This window comes from Rattus norvegicus, chromosome 5 (genome assembly GCF_036323735.1).
Source record: "Rattus norvegicus strain BN/NHsdMcwi chromosome 5, GRCr8, whole genome shotgun sequence".
NCBI lineage: Eukaryota > Metazoa > Chordata > Mammalia > Rodentia > Muridae > Rattus > Rattus norvegicus.
In genome coordinates this window covers 13,295,848-13,304,253 of record NC_086023.1, presented here as the reverse complement: position 1 = coordinate 13,304,253, position 8,406 = coordinate 13,295,848, and the positions used below count along the sequence as shown (strand labels likewise).

The 8,406-nt window shown below is 44.9% G+C and overlaps 1 long non-coding RNA gene across 1 annotated transcript; it reads left to right on the top strand.

Moving 5' to 3' along the window:
• The first annotated feature begins 1,804 nt into the window (after positions 1-1,804).
• Positions 1,805-8,001, top strand: LOC134487110 (uncharacterized). The gene is made up of 2 exons (XR_010066823.1): positions 1,805-4,695; positions 7,015-8,001. It is a non-coding gene; the product is annotated as an uncharacterized LOC134487110 (long non-coding RNA).
• Positions 8,002-8,406: the final 405 nt, after the last annotated feature.

Genomic DNA, 8,406 nt, shown 5'->3' with positions numbered 1-8,406 from the left:
GCTGGGACTAAAGGCCTGTGCCACCACTGCCTGGCTCTAGTGTCCTTTCTGTAACCAAGTAACGAAGCTATGCTACAGATGAGGATGTAAGAGAGGTGGGGCATAAAGGAGAGATGCCCTCACCCAGCAAAGAGACAATAACCGCTCAACCAAATCTACACATGCTTCTTTCCTGGATTTTATTTTATAAAAATAACATTATAATACTCCTAAAGAAAAGACCTTTGACAAAATCTAACACCCTTGTATGATAAAAGTCCTGGAGAGATTAGGAATACAAGGGATATACCGTAAAAAAATAAAAGCACTTTACAACAAGCCTATAGCCAATATTAACTTAAATGGAGAAAAATTCTAAGCAATTTATTTAAAATCAGGAAGTAGACAAGATTGCTCACTCTTTCCATACATATTCAATATAGTATATGAAGTCATGGATATACACATTGGAAAGGAAGAAGTCAAAGAACTTATTTGATAATGACATGATAGTATCATGTGACCCTAAAAACTCCACATATAAAAGGAAACTCTTACAGCTGATAAACACTTTCAGCAAAATAGATGCATACAAAATTAACTCATGGATATCAGTAGCCTTCCTATATACAAATGACAAACAGAATGAGAGAGAAATCAGAGAAACAACACCTTTCACAGCAGCCTCAAATAATATAAAGTATCTTGGGGTAACTTTAACCAACCAAATAAAAGGCTTACACAATAAAACTTTAAGTTAGTGAAGTAAGAAACTGAAGAAAATTGAAGATGAAAAGATCTCTCATGCTCACATGTTGGTAGGATTAACATGGTAAAAATGGCCATCATGCCAAAGCAGTCTACAGATTCTATGAAATCCCCATTAAAATTTCAAAGCAATTCTTCACAGATCTTAAAAAGACAATTCTAAACTTCCTATAGAAACAAGCACATGCATGTGCGCATACACGTGTACACACACACACACACACACACACACACACACACACACACACACACACAGAGGCACACAGCACCCAGGAGAGCTAATAAAAGATGTGCCAGAGGTATCATTGTTCCTCACTTCAAGTTGTATTACAAAGCTGTAATAATAAAGGCAACATGGTATTGGCACAAAAACATACACATTGATCAATAGACAAGAATTGAAGATCCATGTATAAATCCACACATCTATGTCTTAGTAAATGTTCTGTTGTGTGATGAGGCAGTATAACCATGTGTGATGGTTTGCATATACTTGGCCTAGGGTGTAGCACCATTAAGAGGTGTGGCCCTGTTGGACTATGCATGTCACTGTGGACATGGGCTTTAATACCTTCATTTAAGCTACCTGAAAGTCAGTCTTCTCCCAGCAACCTTCAGATGAAGATGTGAAGATGTAGAATTCTCAGCTCCTCCTGCATGATGCCTGCCTGGATGCTTCCAATGTCCCATCTTGATGGTAATAGATTGAACCTCTCAGACTGTAAATCAACCCTAATTAAATGTTGTCCTTATAAGAGTTGCCATGATCATAGTGTCTGTTCACAACAGCAAAACACTAAGACGCCACGGTAAGTTTAAAAAGGAAAGCTTTTAATTTGTACTTGCTTACAGTTCAGTGACTTACTTCACTCTTATAATGGTGAGACGAATGGCAGAGAAGTATCTTTGAGGAGATGGGAGTTTTAATCTAGATTTTTAGATATCAGAAAGAGAGAGGGACACTGAGCCTGACTTGAGCATTTGAAACCCTAAAGCAAAGTTCAGTGTCACACTTCTTCCAATAAGGCCACACCTTCTTCAAGGAGACCATGAAGGATTAAAAATTAATAATAAGCCGCCTAGCTACCCAAAAAGAAGAGGTAGGGTCTGTGAGAACATGAACTTTTCGCCCCTCCCTTGCTGTACAATGGTTCCCAGAACATTCTTGCATGAAAGGTTTCCTGGAACAGCCACAATGACCCATAGCCTCCGGCCACAATGGTCCAATGGCCCTGTAAAATGTCACTACCCCTAATCACAATGTCACAAAGTCCTAAATTGTATGGGCAGTTTATGGTTTTGGAATTCCCCTCCTCCCTCCCTCTTGATCCCCCTGGTTTGTGGTTTTTTCCTTTATAAGCTCTGTGAAAATTCAGGTCGGGGTCGAACTCCTCTACTCCTTGTGTGGCGTATGAGTCTCGACCCCAGCATGCTGGCCTGAGCTCTCGTTTCATCTCGCTTACAATAAATCTTCCTCGTGTGATTGCAGCAGGTCGGTGTCTGTGTCCTACTGGGTGCGCGTCTTTCCCGAGACTTGAGTGGGGGGCTCCCTTCGGGGGTCTTTCATTTGGGGGCTCGTCCGGGATCTGCGCGACCACCCAGGGGTCCTAGACCCACTTGGAGGTAAGATTCTCTGTTTTATCTCAGCGCTGTGTCTGGGTCTGTGTCTATGTTCTGTCTGGGAATCTGGTGCGATCGCTGTTTCGGTTTTGCGGACGCTCAGTGAGACCGCGCTCCAGGAAGGAGAGCGGGGTGGATAGGGATAGACGTGTCCAGGTACCCACCGTCCGTTCGCCCTGGGAGACGTCCCAGGAGGACAAGGGGGGACCAGGGACGCCTGGTGAACCCCATCTGATAGGTCCAGAGGAGACTTTACTCCTTGACGACCGGTTTGTTAGGCAAGGTCTGCGACCTGCCGATCAGTTTCAGTGCCTCTGGTCGACACGAAGTCGACGTCGGTTTTGTTTTGTTTTGTTTTTTTTTTTTTTTCTCTTTTGTTTGTGCTCGTGTGTGTGAGTGTGTGTGAATTAAGTCCTGTAGTCTGTGTTTTTCGGTACCGGTTTAAGGTCTTAGTGCACTGTCTGGGCAGATGAAGGATTCCTGCCCTGTGCACGAGAGTCTTAGTGCACTGTCTGGGCAGAAGAAGGTTTCCTGCCCTGTGCACGGGTGGAAGAAGGTTCCCCACCCCGAAATGGCGCCTGTGAGTAGATGAAGGATTCCTACTCCGAATAGTCTTTTTCTTTCTTTTTTTCCTTTTTAGAAAGCGCACCGGGGGACGCCCCAATCCCGCAGGCTCTGGGACTCGTGAGAGACGTTCCACGAGTCAGCCTTTGTTGGGTCCTGGCTCTGGGACGCGTGAGAAACGTTCCTTGAGCCGAATTTTGTCGGGAGGACCCGGCAACGGACAGTCAAAAAGATCTGACTGTGACTTTGGAGGTCGAGTTCGGCTGCCTATTTAAGTATAGGCACGGACAAGTGTGCTTAGATGTGTTAGTGTCTGTTGTCTGTATTCTGTTTCTGTGTTTGGTATCCCGGAAGCAGCTAAGGTTAAGCTGCAGTTTGGGCCAGGTACTGAAGGTACCAGGCATCTGTGGAAATTGGTTATAGGATGCTTTGTCTTGGTCTTGTTTGTCTGGATTGTTTTCTGTGGTATTGTCCAGTGTTTTTTTGACTTTTGTTTCGTGTTTGAATTTGGACTGACGACCGTGTTTAAAATCTTGGACTGACGACTGTGTTTGAAATCATGAAACTGTTTGCTTTGTTCGTCGAAGAGTTTTACTTGGTCCCCTTAATGCTTAGTAAGAAACTTAATCTTATGGACCCCGCTCTAGTGGCGGTGTGTTGGTTGATAGCCAAAGTTAATTTTTAAAATAGTGTTTTATCTGTGCTTGTGCTCGCAGCACACAGTAGAGGGGAGCGAAATTAGCTGCGGAGCTGCTGCAGCGAGCATGGGGACTTCTCAAGTCTCACCCAATTTTTCTGGCTCTTCAGGAGCTGTTTAAAAGGAAAAGGCTTAAGGTAAAAAGAAACACTATAGAGAGATTTCTTAGTGAATTACTACACCTTGGTTCGCGATCTCTGGGAATCTCATGGTGGACAGCTGAGATAAGCTGGAAAAGGATTTAAATTTTGCTTGGGAGCAAAGAATCTTAAAGGTGGAGTTTCAGCCGGTATGACACTTAGTGCGTAGCTGCCTAAAAGATCAGAAATGCTGTTAATAGGCTATAAAAAAAGGGACAGGCTGTGTTAGAAATGCTACAGAAGAATAATCTAAAAAGGCTGAGAGCTAGGTGGGGCTATAAGGAAAACAAGAACAGGAAAGGAATTTCTGACATTTGCTCACAGAAGGAGAGTGCTCATTTAGAGAAGTTCTTTAAGGAAGCCTGCCTTATCTGCTGTCTTTATTCCAAGGGAGGAGTCAGTCTCCAGCACTAAATTACTTGGAGGTAGCCAAGGTCAGGATTAATGTTTTCTTTTCCATGGGCCTTTAAACCCAGTGAGACAGTTTGGTAAAGGGCTACTACTGAGGTCCTGATAGCCCCAGGTGAACTGGTTACAATTCTTTTATCAGCCCCCTGGCATCTAGCACCCAGGTTCTAACCATCTCTCCATCCTTTTGTTATTAGTTGTTACTAGAAGCCTAGTGTCATTTGGAGGCTGGTTCTCTTGAGAGGCAAAGCCATGGAGCTGACACTGACAATGGCCTTTTTGTTCCAAGAAAGGCCTCCTGGTTTAGCTGTGTGACTAAATGCTGTTTGCCCTCTTCGGTAGACTCTATTCTCAAGATTCTCTTGTTTTCTCACCATCCCATTTGATATGCTTGTTAGTAACTGTTACAGGTCTTCTTTACCACTGAGGAAAGACGGAATCCTACTGGAGACCAGAAAAAATGTTCCAGACACGGATAGAAGGCCCTCACTTCTGCCTGCTCTCTTCAGACGCCTGAAGGTAGGGAGTGCCAGGTCTGCCCCCAGGCTCCAAGGGTCGGTCTCCTAGGGGCTGGAAAATGCCCCACCAATCTGGCTAAGATAAGGAAAAGATATGAAGAGAAAGTTACAGAAACTTGAAGGGTTAAGCTAAGTCGCTGAGAGAGTTATTGTAAGTTGATGCATGGTTCAGGGTCTGTGCAGAAAAGTGGACAGCACCTAATAGCTGTAGAAGAAGATGCAGAGAGACAGAAAAAAGAAAGAAAGAAAGAAAGAAAGAAAGAGGTAAAGAGTGCAGGAAGCTAGGGAAGAAAAGAGACTAAAAGAAGAGGAAGCTAGAGAGCTAAAGAGAGATAAAAGACAAGAGAGGAACATATACTGGCCACAGTAGTTAGGGAACCTAGGAAGACAGTACCTGGCAACAGAAGAGAATTCCTGGCTAAAGATCAGTGTGCCTAATGCAAAGAAAAAAAAAGACACTGGGTCAGGGACTGCCCCAGAAAGAACAAGAGGGGACACTGGAGAGCCTCTTGGTCCTAGAGTGCTGGCTATGTACAGAGATAGAAGGGAAGTGTGGATGCAGGGACCCAATGCTCTGTGCTCCTATGCCCCCCTCCAGTGGGCCAATATCCAAAGACCTTGGGTACAGGGGCCTACTGGCAACAAACAATACTTATGGACTGCCCGAAGAACAGTGGACCTTGGCGTGGGCCGGGTAACCCACTAGTTCATAGTCATCCCTGACTGCCCCTATCCCTTGCTCATGAGAAAATTGCTCTCCAAAATGGCTTGCGTGGGCTGAAATGGCTGGGTGAGGCCATGTGTATGCATATCTACAGACTGTGTATGTGGAGCTTAAGACCTGTCTCAGTGCACCAGTACCTGATGCTGGGAGATGTGTGACTTTGTCCTGATCTGCCTGGAACACATCACTCCTACCAGCCGGGCACTAACAATTATCACCCAATCCAGGACTTAAACTGTGATAGAGTGGCTGATGTTCTGCCTTTGAATAGAGTGTCCCAAAAGATGGGACCACTGGTCAGCTGCCATGGACTAGATTCTCCACCTGTTGGGGGCAATCTGGTCACCTTGCTGCCCAATCCTGACCTGGAGCCACCACAGCACGAGTGTCAAGCACTGGCAGAAGCCCATGGGTGGAGGAAAGACCTCTGCGACTGGCTGATTGACCCCTGCTGAAACCTGAGGACCTTGTCCACAGACGGGAACAGTTCTCTTCATGAATGAAGGTCAGAGACAAGTGGGTGCTGCCATGGTGGACAACACAATGTCATCTGGGATGGCTCAACCCCCCAGTACATCAGCGCTGCAGATGCCTTTGCCATCTCTTGGATGTCCTGATGAAGCCAACAACTGTGAGTACTATTCATTGCTCAGGATATCAGGAGGGAAGAGATTCAGTGACATGGGGCAATAACGAAGCAGATCAAGTGGCTCGAAAAATGGTTATGCAGGAGCCCATCCTGGTTGCAGGCCTGCAAGAGACAGCCACTGAGAACTAGGATCGGACTAAGGGATGGCCTCACTTAGAAAAGGCCCAAATTGCTTAAAAGATAAAGGACAATGGCACATTGAGGGGAAAGCTATACTTCCCAGAGAACAAAGAAAAGACTCACTTTGCCAAATACAGAAATGGACTCAATTAGGAGATAAAAAGTTTGTCCAAGTAGTTAAGTGTATGTAATAGACTTTAAGATTTTAGCCAGAGAGACAGTAGAAAGTATAAGGTATGTCAATAAGTGAATGCTTAGCAAGCAAACAGGGCAAAGAGACCTAGAGAGTTTGGTGAAAAGTCGAAGTGAACTTCACTGAGATAAAACCAGAAAAATATAATCACAAGTATCTCCTAGTGCTTGTAGATACTTTTTCAGGAATAGATAGAAGCTTTCCTCACCAAACGAGAGACGGCCTCTGCAATCATCAAGAAGATACTGGAAGAAATCTTCCCCAGGTCTGGAATGCCCAAGGTAATCTGGTCAGACAACGGCCCTACTTTCGTTGCCAAGGTAAGCCAGGGTGTGGCCAAGTATTTAGAGGTCGATTGGAAATTACATTGTATTTACAGACCTCAAAGTTCAGGACAGGTAGGGTAAATAAATAGAACTCTAAAAGAGACCCTGACCAAATTAACCATGGAGACTGGCACAGACTGGGTGACATTCCTTCCCTCTTGCTCTCTTCAGAGCAAGAAATACCCCTTCCAGATTCAGCCTTACCCCCTTTGAGATCTTATATGGGGCCTCAGCCCCCCTGACTGTATTAGATGATGTTACTGAACCAACATGTCATAGTGCCATAGTAATAATGATTTGTGTGCCAGGCTAAAAGACCTACAGGTGATACAGAAAGAAATCTGCTCACAGCTGACAGCAGCCTATGCCCCGGAGACCCCTGAGACATCCCATCAGTTCCAGGTTGCAGCTACACTGAGTCCAGACACTCGAGCCTCGCTGGAAAGGACCGTACCTGGTGCTGCTGACCACCCTGACAGCTGTCAATTCTCAGCCCTCACCAGCCATGTACTAGCTGTTGGGGCTGAGAGCTGGGACCTAGAGGGAAATTCAGTCATGTTTGTCCTGGGTTCTGTCAAGATAGGTGTGGGATAGGCTTGATTTCCATTACAAATGATGTAACATTGCATATGTTAGTACTCTTAACACTTCTTGGGACTGTGCCTCAGGGATCACAGTCCGTATAAGCTTAGAAGTTCTAAAAGCTAGTCATGACCTTGGTGGATAGGCTTGGATAGTGTCCAGGTTAGAATCCTCATGTTAAGACTACAATACCAAGCTGTTATGCTAGATGAAGCTGAGTTCTCCATGAAGTTCTAGGATTAGAACTATTAACAAAAAGAAGAAGTGGGGAATGAAGGATTAAAAATTAATAATAAGCCGCCTAGCTACCCAAAAAGAAGAGGTAGGGTCTGTGAGAACATGAACTTTTCGCCCCTCCCTTGCTGTACAATGGTTCCCGGAACATTCTTGCATGAAAGGTTTCCTGGAACAGCCACAATGACCCATAGCCTCCGGCCACAATGGTCCAATGGCCCTGTAAAATGTCACTACCCCTAATCACAATGTCACAAAGTCCTAAATTGTATGGGCAGTTTATGGTTTTGGAATTCCCCTCCTCCCTCCCTCTTGATCCCCCTGGTTTGTGGTTTTTTCCTTTATAAGCTCTGTGAAAATTCAGGTCGGGGTCGAACTCCTCTACTCCTTGTGTGGCGTATGAGTCTCGACCCCAGCATGCTGGCCTGAGCTCTCGTTTCATCTCGCTTATAATAAATCTTCCTCGTGTGATTGCAGCAGGTCGGTGTCTGTGTCCTACTGGGTGCGCGTCTTTCCCGAGACTTGAGTGGGGGGCTCCCTTCGGGGGTCTTTCAACCACACCTAATCCCTGTCAAGCAGTGCTCCTCCCAAATGACCAAACATTCAAGTATATGAGCATATGCAGGTCATTCTTATTCAAACCACCACAAATGGGCACCTGAGTTTTTGATAAAGAAGCCAGAAACACACAACTGAAAAACAAAACAAAAACAAAATGAAAAACCAAACCAAAACATAAAGCTATTAACTTCTGAGAATGATTCTTGTCAAACTGGATGGCTGCATGCAGAAGAATCCAAATAGATCCATACTTGTCACCCTGCACAAAACAACTCCAAATCAATCAAATTCCTCAACATAAAAACGAATACACTGAATACGAG